Source organism: Tamandua tetradactyla, chromosome 19 (genome assembly GCF_023851605.1).
Source record: "Tamandua tetradactyla isolate mTamTet1 chromosome 19, mTamTet1.pri, whole genome shotgun sequence".
NCBI classification, from domain to species: Eukaryota; Metazoa; Chordata; class Mammalia; order Pilosa; family Myrmecophagidae; genus Tamandua; species Tamandua tetradactyla.
Window position 1 is genome coordinate 52,604,701 of NC_135345.1, and position 15,166 is coordinate 52,619,866.

The 15,166-nt window shown below is 38.8% G+C and overlaps 1 pseudogene; it reads right to left on the reverse strand.

Moving 5' to 3' along the window:
* Positions 1–13,015: 13,015 nt before the first annotated feature.
* LOC143663392 (HAUS augmin-like complex subunit 2 pseudogene) lies at positions 13,016–13,325 on the reverse strand (annotated as a pseudogene).
* Positions 13,326–15,166: the final 1,841 nt, after the last annotated feature.

Below are 15,166 nucleotides of genomic sequence, written 5' to 3' on the forward strand. Positions count from 1 at the left end.
AAGTAAATTGAATGAGCTTTGCCTGTTTTACTAGCTGATACTGCTGTTTTGATAGCTTTCCATACAATAGTAGAAGCACTTGGGCCAAAAATGAATTTTATTCTGTTCAGTGACATTTTCTTGAAGGCGCCCCAAGTTTAATAAAGAGAAGAAACGTTTCTTCCAATCGACATAACGCTCTGTGCCTGTAAGTAATAAAATCAGGGAGAAAACAACTCAAATGCTCAGTCCAGTGTTGCTGCTCTCCCAAGGTGGATGATTAACAAACACATAAAGCTAGCAATAAAATTCAATGATGTGTCCGTCAGCAAGAGAAAAATTGTTGCTGAATCTGCTGTAAGAAGTAATTAATATAAGGTAAATAATGACACTATGGGATTAAGAGGGGGAGAAACATTAAAATAGCTCTTTGTGTACTTAAAGGAGTTTGCATGTTCAAGTGAATTACACTCAAGAGTTTTACCCTCAGCATCTGTTTTATTATCCACTAGGAATCAATGCAGATATCTTGGCTAACCTCTTCCTTGCTCTGCTGAGGTAAACATGCCAAAAAAGATTGGGTTTGGCCAAGAATGAAGCATTCTCTTCTCCATCAAGCCTTTTTATATTTTTTACTCTTTGTCATAAGGGAGCACACACTTGTATTCCAAAGGCACGTGTGCACAATGGAATTATTCCTGCTGGTCACGGCAGCTCGTCCTCCTTCACAGAGTGACTGGTCTGCCTCAATCCACTTTCCTAAGGACTGCATCGTTCTCCAATGGAACTTGTAGGATTCATAACTCCAGAGAGAGACTTACATTCAGTCCAATTGGGTGGCCAACATTTGCACTCCATTTTAAACTTCATTTTCTCTATTGTCCTTATAAACCGAGCAGGAGGGAACAAATGTTAATTTGGATGTCTGGGCTTTCATTTTTATTGATACATACCTTGCAGATTAAATTAAAAATTAATTAGATCAGAAACTCTTAGTGTCAGAAAATTCCTCTTTTAAAGGGCATATGAGTATGTGTATGTAATTCCAGTGAAGAAACATAATGAGCCCTTGGATTGCAAGCTCCTTGAGAACTTGATCATGTTTCATTCAATTTCGTCCTCCCACCCCAATTTGGTACCTGGTACATACTAGGCCCTCGCAAAATGTTGAATTCAGTCATTTTTATTCATTCTTTAAATCATGAAATACTTATTACATGCTCATCACTATCAATCAGTTGAATGAAGGAATAAATGGACAAATGAATAAATCAAGCATGCTCACGGTCTTACCATATCTCTCCAACATTGTATGTTTTGTTTTCATGCAGTTTATACAAACCTCTTACGATGTCCATGGGCCTTGTACTTTGTAGCAGAAAACAGCACTAAATGTCATTAGTATCAAGGAAAAAATGTTTAAACTATAATGCACATGTAGCTTCATGGGAAGTAATGAGAAATGTATCTTCTGGATTCCTGTATACTATGGTTATTCTAAAAACATCAGGTAACATTTAGTAAGACTTTACTATGGATGTAGAAATGTTCTAAGTTCACACATATTTTCTTATTTAATCCTCACAACAACCTGTGAAGTAGATAATATTATTATTCCAGTTTTATAAGTGGAGAACTGAGATGCAAACACCTTACATAACTTCCCCAAGGTCATACGGCTAGTAAGTGAAGGATCCCAGATACCAGCCCTTGCAATCTGGCTTCCTATGCTCTTAATCATGACACTCCTTTCCCATCTCTACAGAACCACGACTAAGCCCGCACACAATAAAGAAGCTAGCTTGCTACAAAGCACTTTATTTGCTTAGAGCAAACTTTCTTCTTCACTCTCAGTCATTCCAACTTCAAGAAGAAACAGAGGACTTGTTTGGGCTGTACTTAAGCACGTGCACCATGAACTAGCAGTAGTGTTGGGGCTCCATGTATGCAACATTATGTGTGTGTACATCTGTGTGTGTGTGTGTGTTCATGTGTGTATGTGTGCACACAAACTAATATACAAAAGAACTGCTACCAGAGTATGAATGCTCACTAACTCAGGGATGTCAGGGAACTTAAGTTTTCCTCTTACATATTCCTGTACTGACTGGATTTTTTACACTGAAGACAGAACTGTATACAGAAATCACATAACCAGAATCACTTATGTTATCTTGGGAAAGTTTCCTTGGGCTTCCTTATCTGCAAATTGGGGCTAATAAAAATACCTGCTACATTGTGGAGGAAATGAGATGATCAGAACAGAGTCCTGTTCATGGGACATGACACAGTCAAAGGATATGATCCATTACTCTCACCAGGCCTAGAGAAGAATGGAAGCAAACTTCATGGAACTCAGACATGTAGTTTCTGTAGAAGCAAAGGAAATTTGCTCACCGAAGACTTGCTGTTGCCTCTCATTTCCAAAAAGGGAGGCCAGGCCACCAACTGTTCACGCTCAAACAGACAGATGAACTCCAACTCTATTTGGATTGCCAAAGCCCTTTTTCTGTTCTGTATCAGGTTTGGAACAGCCCCACCCAGCAGCACTCCAAATGGCCCCACCCTTGGCTTTGCATGGGAATCAGTGAGTGAACAGCATTCTGGAATGTTCCGTCTGTTCCCCTCCAGTTCTGTAGTCAAAGAGGAGGCATTTCACATAAAATAGGTCCAGTAGTTCTTGTGTTTAATGCTGTCACTACACATATTTGCTAATCGAAAGAAAGGACAAGGATTGGCAGTGAAACCCATGCACTAAATGCCTGCTGAAGGGATAGAGGATGGTATAAATGGAGAAGACTGGTTTCACTGCTGTCTGTGGGTGGTGAACGAGGCTGGAGTAGGTGGAGGCAGTTCAAAAGGGCAAAAAGCAAGAACCAAGGGTCTGAGAAATAATTATAATAATAATAACACTTCGCCATATTTCCTGGGCACTGGGCTACTTTGGAAGAGTTTTGCAGTGTCTGAAGGCATGCTCAGGCTTACGTTGCCCTGGGGAAGGTAGGGGATGTCTTTCCTGGTGAAAGTGCAGTGAAGGTGTCTGGCCTCCAGAGGTGTCAGAACTTACAAGGTCAAGCTCCTGATGGGCAGTGGCATCAGCAGGACAGTGGCCTCAGTGGGTTTTCCAGTGCCCAGTAGGGCAGCTGTGGCCATTTCTCATCAGGCCAGTTTAGGCTTAATTTTCAACACAGCTCCTGGAAGCTTAGCCTCAAGTCACCCAATTTCCTCTTACTAAACTCTTAGTCAGCTTCTTTATGCATAACTGAGAATCCTGAAAGATACAAATGCCAAGTGTTAGGGAATTTATTTCAGCCTCCCAGAAGCCTGAGGCCTACTGCCTGGCAAAGGAGCTGCTAATAAGTCATGCACCTTGAGACACTTAGCATAAATCTGAGCCTCGCTTGCAGATTTATCTCCATCCAGGACAATCATCACCCGAAGGAGACATCCTACCACTTTGCATGCTCTGGATCGCCAAAGACCACACTGCGTTTCATTTGTTACTAACATAACAAGGTTTCCCTCTTGCATCTGTGATGCTCAAACTTTGCTGTACAGTACAGTCATTGGAGGAGCTTTTAAAAATCCCAATGGCCAGGCCATACTTCTTACATATTTAACCTGAATCACTGGGGGTAGGGTCCAGGCATCAATTTTTAATCTCCCCCCCCCCACCCTGGTAATCCCAATATGCAGCCAAGTTTCAGAATCATTGGTTCTCAAAGTATGCTCCCCAGACCAGCATCACCTGAGAACTTGTTAGAGATGCTAATTCTCTGGGTCTTCCCGAAGCACTTAATCAGAAATGCTAGGAAGGTGGGGCCAAGGAACCTGTGTTTTCACAAGTCCTCCAGGTAATTCTGATGGGCACACAAGCTTGAGAACCACTAAACTAAATCACACTCAGATTGTAAGTTCGGTGTTTTGAAGAATTTACTCTCAGGTCACTACTTAGAAAAATTTTATTCTCACAACACATCATGATGCATATGTTCCACATAAAGAGAATTTTCAGTGTATTCCAAGGTCAGTACAGATTTCAAACCAACTTTATCCTTTCCAATACAGTTTAAGAGGAGTTCATGAAGAAAAAAAGCCTAAAATATCTACTCCATTATGTTTCTTAAGATAGACTGTGCTTACTTCAGTTTGAAAGGTTGAACTAAAATTAAATATGGGGGGATAACTGGCATAGAGAATACTTAACTAGAGACATGAATTAGAACAACTACACACAAATGCATATATTCTTGCACACACACATACACTCACACAATTCCATGAGATGACTATTGCCTGTCTCCAGCAGCACTCCCTGATATAAGGGAGAGGAGGAAATTGGTGGTTGGCCAGGAGAGACAGGATGATTAACCTTGTATGAAATACTGCATTGCTTGGCACAAAATCACATGGTCCTTTGTGAGGACTTTTCTGTGTAATAGAGACAGCATGGACTTGGGAATTTCCAAGCCAGTTTCTGCCACTTACCAGCAGTAAAATGAGAATAACATTTTGGGCCTGTTGTAACTAGTGGTATCAATAAATGGCTTTTTGGTAGTTAAGTTTAGTGTTGCTATTAAAATCATCATGGCATAGGTCACCTGGGGTTTTTCCAGATACAATCATGCATTGATATTTACAAGTGCAGGAATGATTTACTCTTCAAATGTCTTTTTCTGTCCAACCTTGAAAAGGATTGTACTTAGATCTTGCAGCAATGTCACATTGCAAAAAAAGTTTCTAAACTCTTACTCTCAACTACTCTCAAATAGGGGGAATTATGGTGTTTTCACTGAGAATGGGAACAGGTCTGGAGGAAGGTTCAGTGTTAGAGATATTGAGTATGGAGTTTCTCATGGGAATACAAGAGCTGTCTGGGCAGATAGAAAGGTAGATTCAAATCTTAATCCACAAACTGAAGCGGTAAGAGCAATACATATTATCAATTCATTAGTTCCTTCAAGCCATCTTAAATCTGATTCTGATTCATTGTCCCAGATCCTGAATCAACTATATAGATAACATAGATGATAAAGTCACTTTCGACCTGCTTGTGGTGAAAAAAATATATATATGCTGTAACGAAATTATACTGGGGTGCCCACTGAGAATGTGTTGGAGAAGGAAAAACCTGATGGAAGAGATCTAGAAGCAGCTTCATTCTGAACACCCAGCATGCCTGGTGAGCTGCCTCTTGCTGGCAGAGACCTGCATTTTCCCAAGAGGTCTTGACTCTCATGGGGTTAGTGGGCTGAAATGCTGAACAGAAATCCTTGTTTGCCAAGTGTGCCCTCCCTGAAGCAGAGGCAGACCCAGTTCAGTTTTTCCATGTCGACCAGCCAGCAGAAGAGAAGCTACTTCGGTGGGCTCTTCCGATGAACTTTAGCCCTGGGGCTCTCTCCAGAGATGCTCTGAACAAAGGCTCTTCAGAGGCTTTCCTACCCCCACAAGAACTTTTCTAATAAAATGGCAGCCAAGAGAAATAAATGGTCACACACCTTTCAGCTTGGGTTGTGTGCGTGTGTTGGGAAGACGGCTCCCTAAGGACTGTGGTTTGTGTACACTGACCTCATCTCTGAGTCTCTCTGGGACCCAGTTCTGGCCATGCCTTCGCCATTGGGTTTTCATGCAGAGGACAGGAAGGCCAATTGGCCTGGCCTCACTATCATAAAGGGCCTTGGGTTTAAACTTTCACCAGCGTCCCGCATGTGGCACTAGATACAGTCATGGACAGAGATGGGCTGGCAAGACTGAAAGAAGGTCATCCTCTTGCTATGTCTCATTACCAGACCAAACCACCTGCAGTGTACCAAGAAGTGACATTTTTTACAAATCTATCTTGTGGGAGCACGAGTACAGTATATTGTATTCTGTGTGTGTTTAAAAATATAAATTAGTTAAGTGTAAATATGTTCTAAATATCACAATAGTCTTATCTTCATTTTTCTTAATAAACTGGTCTCAAATAATGGAAGTTTGTCTGCTCTTTCTCACCCCCTAAGACAGCTTGCTTCTCCCTCACCCCATTCATCCTTAGGAACCTCTGTTCATTTCCTTAGTTAAAAAATAAAAGAAAGGGGAAAAAAAAAAAGCAATATTTGGCCAGCAGGGGGCAGCAAGAGACAGAGAATAAGATGCTCCTAGCTTCCCCAGCCCCCATCTTAGTCTTGGATTAGATGGTTTAAAATTGAAGAGGGTGAAGGAGTGGGGATGAAATCCCAAGCCACAGAACCCAAATGCATAAACTTAAGTAGCTGCAGAACTTGCTGGAACAAGATTTACTGAGGACAATAGCCAGACACTATTTTGGGGGAGCTCTATGGAAGAAGGCCACACAGGGGGATTTTAAAAGAGGCTCTGGCTCTCTTTGGTAACACTCATTAGTTTGGTACCATGAATGTTATTTGGGAAACAGCCCATAGATAAGATGAGAGAATGTGATTCTCTTTAAATAAAATCTCACAGCCTATTTTCACACCCCTGTGAGCTGGAAACGTGGGTCACACAGGTTAAGCAGCTAGGGTGCTCAGAACCCAGGATTGGTCATCTTAGAACTCACCTGGTTAGATGAAAAGAAATGTGGGATAATGGATAGTGAAGGGGGTGGGCACTGTGGTCCAAGACCGAATCTCTCACTGACCCGTGAATTCTTGGGGTTTGTAAAAGGTGGGTCCTCATACAAAAAGATGTGAACTTGAGGGAAGAGTGAAAGGGAAAAGCGTTAAGGAAATGGTGGTGGTGGGAAGGCTTTGCTTTGGAAATGCTCATTTGGGGTCTTAGACTATAAAGGGTATAATTAAAAGTCCTGGTAATAACAGCTTATAGGACACGGGGACGTGGTTCCTTCTGTATCAGGTTCCTGGGGTTGTCACAGCAAAGTACCCCGATGGGCTTAAAACAACAGGAATTTATTCCCTCAGTTCGGGAGGTTAGAAGTCCAAAATTAAGTTATTGAGGGCCATGCTGCCTCTGAAGTTTCTGGGGAAAAATTTTTCCTTGCCTCTTCCAGCTACTGCTGGCTCCCAGCAATCCTTTGCATTCCTTGGTTTGCAGCTACATCGTTCCAATCTCTGCTTCCATCTTCCACATCTCTGCCTTCTCTCCTGTGCGCATCAGTGTCACTGAATCTCCCTCTTCTTTCTCTTATAAAGATGTCAGTCATTGTATGCAGAGGCCACCCTAATCCAGTATGAGCTCATCTTTACTTAACTAATTACATCTGCAAAAACTCTATTTCCGAATAAGGTCACATTCTCAGTTTCAAAGTGTAACTAAATTTGGGGGAGGACATTGTTCAATCCAGTGCAGAAACCAAACAGTGGTCGTGGTATGGCAGTAAAACTAGGCAATGCTGCACTCAAATTCTCACTCTGCCTTCTCCTATCCATAGGCTTCCTAAACGTTGATTTTCTCATACATGAAATGGCTGAGATTGTGGGGATTGTGAAACAGATCAGAGAGAGCGTTCTTGATTCATCATCAAGTGGTACAGCCAAGAGGTTAGTCAAGTTGCTGGTGGAGGCTGCTCTCCCCACAATAGCAGGGAGGCCCAAGGGACTTAACAAGACCTCCCAGAGCTTTCTTCTCCCCAACTCCTTACCGCAAACTTTACTCTAGGGAGCTTTGCTTTCCAGAGTTCAGCTTGGAATCTATTATCTATTTTATTTATGAGTTGTAGGGAGTCCCTGCCTAGATGGGATACAGTTAAAAGGGGATATTCTCTATTTCAACGATTGATGACAGAAGTTTCACAGACTATTGCAGACCAGTGAGGAAAGGGCAGGGCATGGGGGCTTATGGGCAGGGCAGTGGTTCCTTAACCCTCCAAAGATATTCAGTGGTGACCACTTAAGCTTGCTTCTGACGCAGTCCCCTGTAAACAGGGCTTGGTTCTGGAAACCTGGCACAAACACCAGATTGTGAGAAGACAATGACATTTGCAGAGTTTTTTATAGGAATATTTATTGCTTCCAATGGCTCTTACCCTGAGGATGGTTCAGGCATGGTGTTTAGCCCACGACATGGTTTCTGTATTCAACATCCACAGTGGACTCACTGAGACAGACAACCGCAAGAGTTGCTGATATTCCCGTACTGGTATTCACACATTCATTAGACTGAAGTCTTTAATGTGTCTCTGATGGACAAATTTATTACTTCCAAAAGGTAATTTGGGGGTGGGGGGGAGTAACAGTCTTTTTTTACAAGATAAGAAAATATTTTTTCATATTCCTGAGCTTTTTATAAACCCACATCATCTTGAGTAAGCCAATGACAATTCAGAGAATTCTTTTTTTTTTACTTCTAAGCTTTTAATGTATATTCTTCCAGACTTGTTTTACACCACACTTGTGGTGTTAATGTATTTTTTAAATGAAAACACTTAGCCTTTCTGACATTGTTTACTCTTGAGCACGGCAGGGGTGATGACGCTCAGAGGATGATTGCTCCTTCTCAGAACCCTGTGCCATGCTGCGATAAGGCCAGGATACAGGGAGAGATTACACATAAATCCTCTGAAGAAATGTCTATGCTGAGCCCAGCCTTTGTATCATCCCAGCCCAGGAACCAGCCACACGAATGAAAAGTTTCCAGGTGGTTCCAGCCCCTAGGTTTTGAGTCGCCCTTGGCTATTTGAGTGTTCCCAAAGGAGACTACAGATATTGTGGTGCAGACACAAGCCATCCGCACTGCAATTCGTGACCCCTGAAGCAGGGAGTATAGTAAAATGGCTGTCTTTTATGCTATCACATTTGGGGTGGTTTATTTCACAGCAAGGGGTATCTGTAACTGGAATACCAAGTGCTTCTGTTCGAAAAACACTTCAGAGAAACCCACCATGCATGGGATCTACCCTTGTTCATTTCCTTGGGGAATTTATTCCTTGGAATATTGCCTCTTTCTTTCCTGACTTTTTGGACTCTTGCTCCATTTATCCCACGAAGCTTAGTCAAGTGTTCTCCAAGGGAAAATTCCCTTCTCTTTTCTCCACCATTCTCTTTAAAAATTCCAAGTTTGGAAGGACTTCCATACTTCCTTTCTAGACCCAGTACGGTCTGGTTTATGCTGTTAAACATATTTATGCCAAACTTATCAAAAAACTCCACCCAAAGGCCATTTCCTTCCTACTTGGCCCCTCTCACTCACTGAAACTTTCTCCTCCCCCAAATTCCAGGTTGCCCATATCTTCTCTGCTATTTCTCTTTCTTTACTGGTGGTCTTTGGCCATTTCTTTCTCTTCTGAATTCTCCCAGGATGGTCTACTCTAGCCCCAACATTCCATTGATCATCTTTGTGTAGATAATTCCCAAATCCATGCTCCAATGAGGAGTTCTCCTTTGAGCTTCTCACAAGATGTCTCCAATTATCTCCTCAATTTCTCAAACTTAGCACACATAGAATGCAATGAACTCCTCTTTTCAAGGTAAGACAGGGAATTCTTACCTTCCACAGTCAGATTGGCAGACCCCAACCAGACACAAATAAACATTTTAAGAAAGTGCCCTCTCTATGTCTCACTGACACAACCCAGTTGCAAGAATATCTAACTCTAACAATTAGAGCCATCCTAGAATGACCCTTCATTGAAATGTGCTTTGACCTATAAATGTTCAAATAAAGAGATTGACTTTGTCAGGGATATCATATACTTTGTTCCTTCATAGGGATTGACATCAAACTATATAATTTCATGTATTCAATTTTAATCCACTTGACAAATATCCAGGCATCATGTGGATCCATCAGCTTCTAAAATATTTCCCAACAATTCTCACCTCCTGGTATTCAGGCCTCTCTGTAATACCCTCCACTAGAGTGTGCACTGGACATAGTGACTTGCTTCTAACAACAGCAACAAAAATGCAGCTAACATGAGGGGACATCATTTACAAGACCGGGTTGAAAAAGACTGTGGCTTTGTCTTGCTCTCCTTCTCTCTGGCTCTTTTTGCTCGCTGACTCTGATAAAACAAAGGGCCAAAATATGAACTGCCCTACAGAAGAGCCCCTGGGACAAGACACTGAAGGCGGTCTCCAACCAAAGCTTATGAGGAACTGAATTTTGCCAACTACGTGAATGAGCCGGAAAGTGAATCCTCCCCCCGTCAAGCTTTGAGATGCCTGCAGCCTGGTTTGACATCTTCATTGCAGATTTGTGAGAGATCTTGAGTCAGAAAACCTAGCTAAAATATAAATTAATCATGAATCAGTGTTGAATTTTATCAAATGCCTTTTCTGTATTGATTGATATAATCATATGCTTTTTCTTACTTTACCTAGCTGATATGGCAGATTATGTTGATTGATTTTTTTTTTTTAATGTTAAACCAGCTTTGCATGCCCAGAATAAGCCCCATTTGATGATGGTGTATATTTATTTATTTTTCTCTTCTGTTTTTTTTCTGACTTCTCTCTTTTTCATTAGGCATTTTATATGTTTCCATTTTCTCTCTTCTCTTTAGCATATCAATTATACTTTTTAAATGTTTTTGTGGTTGAAATATACATTTATAACTTATTAAATTCACTTTCAAATAACACTGCTCTTCATGGGTGCTGCAGTTACCTCAGAGTATTCCCAATTCCTACCTCCCATCCTTAGAACATTGCTGCCATTCATTTCACTTATCTATAAGCCTTAACCATCCAATATATTTTTCCTGTTATTCTTCTGAACAAACTTACAAATAAGTTAAGAAAAAGAAAAATAGCATATTTTATCTCATCTACTTTTCTTCCTCCTCAACTGTTCTTACTTTCTTTATATATCTGTGTATCTGTTCTGATCTATATAATTTTCTTTCTCTCTGAAGAAATTCTTTTAACATTTCTTACAAGCTGAGTCTACTGGAGACAAAGTTCCTCGGTTTTTTAGCTTTTTTTTTTTTGGAAATAATTTCAAATTTACAAGACAGTTGCAAAAATAATACAAACCCATACACAAAACTCCAACATATTCCCATTCTCCCGAATACCCACATCCACCAATTTTAACATTTTGACACATTTGTCATCTGTCTCTCTCTATATATAAATATCTGTCATCTATCCATCTATCATCTAAATTTTTATCCATCAATCTATCGATCTATCTATCTATTGTCTATCTCTATTTTCTGAGCATTTGAGGATAAATTGCATGCATCATACACTTTGAGCCCATAACACTTCCATGTACATCCTACAGACAAGGATATTCACTTATGTAATTACCTTAAGGACAATTATCGAGTTCAAGAAATTTAACATTGATGTAAAGCTTACATTCTATCTCAATCTTTTCTTTTGTTCTTGTAATGTCCTTTTGAGACTTTCCTGCTCCATTCTTGGAATCCATACAGGATTATGTATTGCATTTAATTTTCATTATCTCTCTTTTTTTTTAGTCAGAAATTACAGGTTTATTTTTATATTTTGATAAAGACACAATAGACAGAAAACAAAGCAGACAGGCACATCAGTATTTCTGACATTATATATGCATATATATACAAAATATACTCATACAAACAAATATTGGAAATCACATGAAAAAAAGTATAGTGGAATGTTTTGAAACAAAGGCTGGGCTTGAACAGATTTCTGATGAAATACAACTGAAGGTTCTTCTTAAGTGTCTAAGTAATGTTCAAAATATTATGACCAATCTTTTCTATCCCATTTGAAAAATCATCAAAGTAGTTTCAAAACATGGTCCCTAACTGTTTTACCAGAAATGCAAAAAATAATAATCATATTTCCTTATAGACAACTACTCATTATACTGTATTCTAGATGTTCTTGTGTTAAGGAGTGCAATAAACACAAGGATTGGTTTTTATTGTCACGTTGAACCTTTGTGACACAGAGAATGCAACAGCACAAAAATACTGATGCACATTTTAAACAAAATAGACTCCCAAGTCTGAAAATAAAATAAGCCAGGGTAGTTAGCATACTGATACAAACGAGTATATCCTAAGGCAGTTGTTAGTATCAGTATACTACTCCCTATTATCCGTAAAGCAATCCTAGACTAGGTAAAATATCTGGTCCACATAATATGCCTTTTTCTTTCCTTTGCTCTACCTTTCTTTTTCTGCCTAATCCTAAGGGTGCAGGTGTATACCCCAGGAACTGTTTGGTGTATCTGGGATCCCCAAGACCACTTTTAGGTTCTAATTTGCTAGGAGAACTCACAGAACTCAGCATATGGTCATAGTCATGTTTATGATTTATTATAGTGAAAGAATACAAAACAACATCAACAAGGGAAAAGGCACATGGGTAAAGGCTGGAGGAAATCAAGTACAAGTTTCCAGAGTTCTCTGTAGTCACACAGGATGTGCTTAATTCTCCCAGCAACTGAATTGTGACAACACAACACATGGGAAGAGTTATCTAAACCAAGGGAGTTCATTGGAGATTCAGTGGCCTGGGTCTTTTATTGGGAGACTGGTCATGCTGGTATCCTCTGCCTATCACATATTAAAATTCAGATTTCTGAAAGGAAAGCACGTGTTCAACATACACCACATTGTACAAACAGGTTAGGCATTGCATGCCACTCTTAGGAGTTAGGGTGTTGGGAACCTTCCTTAAACCTAAATTCACAGATGCCAGTCAAGGGCCAACCTTAAAAGCAGACCTTTCAAAGGCAGCCAGGCCTGCTATGTTAACTCTTCTCTGCACATTTACGACAACCTCACAGGAATAGTCAACAAAGACAATTTCAGATTCTAGAAGACTCCTCCAGTTTCACAACAATGCATTTTTAAAAAGACATTTTAATAGAGAATCTGCTGCCTAATGCATCCATGTTGATAAACTGTCATGTCCATGTTTGATCCTCGGTAGTTTTACTGTCAAGCAGAATGAAAATATATGAAAAACAAAGGAAAACTCAATTTGGTCTTAATGAACCTGGAACCCTGGTACTAGAATATAAAGTCTCTTTCAGTATCGCTAGCAGCAAAGACTACACCTACCTACATCACAATCGATTAGAAATGGACTTCATGACTACATATAATTAAACAAAAATGAATGGTTGATGCTCAGTTGCCAGTCATAGTTTGGACATGAACTTTAAAATTAGAAGGTAAAGGAGGCATTATAATGTCATGTTTATGAAGATAATTTTTTCAGCTAATATTTTGGGGATACAAGAGGAAACTTCCTTTTGTTGCTCTCACCACTTGAGTATATTCTCAGTTATTCTGTCTCAGTCACCAAAATATCCTTTTTTGCTAAAGCCTTACTCATGTTCTTTAGATGTGCATCTAAATGAGGGATATCTCTAATTGTTTCAAGATGGGTTTCTAAACGTTCAATGAAAGTCACTGCCAACTCCAGCAAATATACCATGTATCTAGTAGATTTCAGCTTGAATATTTGTGATCTGATATTGTCTTGAGACATTCACAAAGCAAGAAACTGATTTTTTGGATACATTTAACATCTTCTGAGTGACCAGACCCAGAGCAGGGAAATGGTCCAGCAGGAGTCAGGCAGCGTTTGGTGCTAATGCTGCTCCCAAGGGTTCACAGCAGCCACGGCACCAATGGGTCTCCCTTGGCGGCCTGTCATTGTCTCTTTAGTTTATATATATATATATAATATATATATATATATATGGGTCTGTGTATACACACACACACACACACACACACACATCACAATCAAATGCATATATATACACAATACTTGGATGAGTCTAATAACTTAATGTTGGACAAAAGCAAGAGCTGTATAATGCCATTTATAAAGTTTTTAAACACAGGCAAAAACTGGTCTATATCATCAGGGATACATGTAAAGATAGTTAATATATAAGAAAAGCAAAGATAACTGCCAAAATCAGAATTATGGTTAACTCTGCAGGTGGGTTGTGATAAGTAAAAGATTCATGAAGGACAACAGAGGTGATTTTTTTTTTGTCCTTGATGGTTAGTCTTCTATGTGTGTTTTTGAAGGTTATATTTATAGTAAAAACCTTTTTTTAGTTGTCATTCCTATTTATTTATTTATTCTCATTATTATCTCTATTATAGCTCTCAAGAAGATTTTTGGGATCTTCTCTTTATACTTGATACTGAGAATTTTCAAGAAAACATTTTTCAAGAAGACATTTATTGTTTTCAATAAAATATATGTCAAAATATTTTTCATTAATTTTTCAGCATTCTTGCATGCTGTGCAATATGATGCCATATATTTCAGTTATAAGAAAAAGTTTTCTTTGATTATATTAATTTCATTATTATTTTGCTATATGCATTTCTACAAACTCACTTAATATGTAAGTATATATGTCAGTTCTGTTTTACTCATTCTAATATTCTCTTATCATTCTTTTTTTTTTTAGATGCATGATCATCTTTTCTTAGTACATTTGCATCGGTTTAGAAGAACTAGCAACACAACCGAAAAAGATATAGAATGTTAATATAGAGAAAACAATAAAAGTAATATTAGTAAAAAAAAACAAAACAAAAACCTATAGCTCGGATGCAGCTTCATTCAGTGTTTTAACATGATTACTTTACAATTAGGTATTATTGTGCTGTCCATTTTTGAGTCTTATCATTCTTAAACATCAATGTTACTATGTTTTTTCTATTATAATAGAAATAATAGAAATCTAGAAATCTAATAAACATTTAGAAATGTTATTTATTATTTCTGTGAGCTTTTTTTCCATTTTGGTTTTTGAAATCTTTAGTTAATCTTCTATATCAATTATCATTTTAATTTCCAATAGCTCTTTTTAAGTTTTTTATTGATATACAATATATATTCACATATCATGTAATCATCCTATGTGTAAAAACAATGGTTCACAATATCATCACATAGCTGTGCATATATCTTCACAATAGACTTTTTTCCTTTTTGAGAAAAATAACATATGTACAAAAAAGCAATAAATTTCAAAGCACATTGCACCAATTAGCTTGTAGAGTTTGGTATGGGTTACAACTCCACAATTTTAGGCTTTTATTCTAACTGCTCTAAGATACTGGAGATTAAAAAGAAGTATCAACATAATGATTTAGCAATCATACTCATTTGTTAAACCCTTTCTTCTCTGTATAACTTTACCATCACCTTTGATCTGTCTCCCACTCTTTAAGGGTATTTGGGCTATGCCCATTCTAGCTTTTTCATGTAGGAAGGGGCTGTTTATAATATGGGGCAGTGGATGT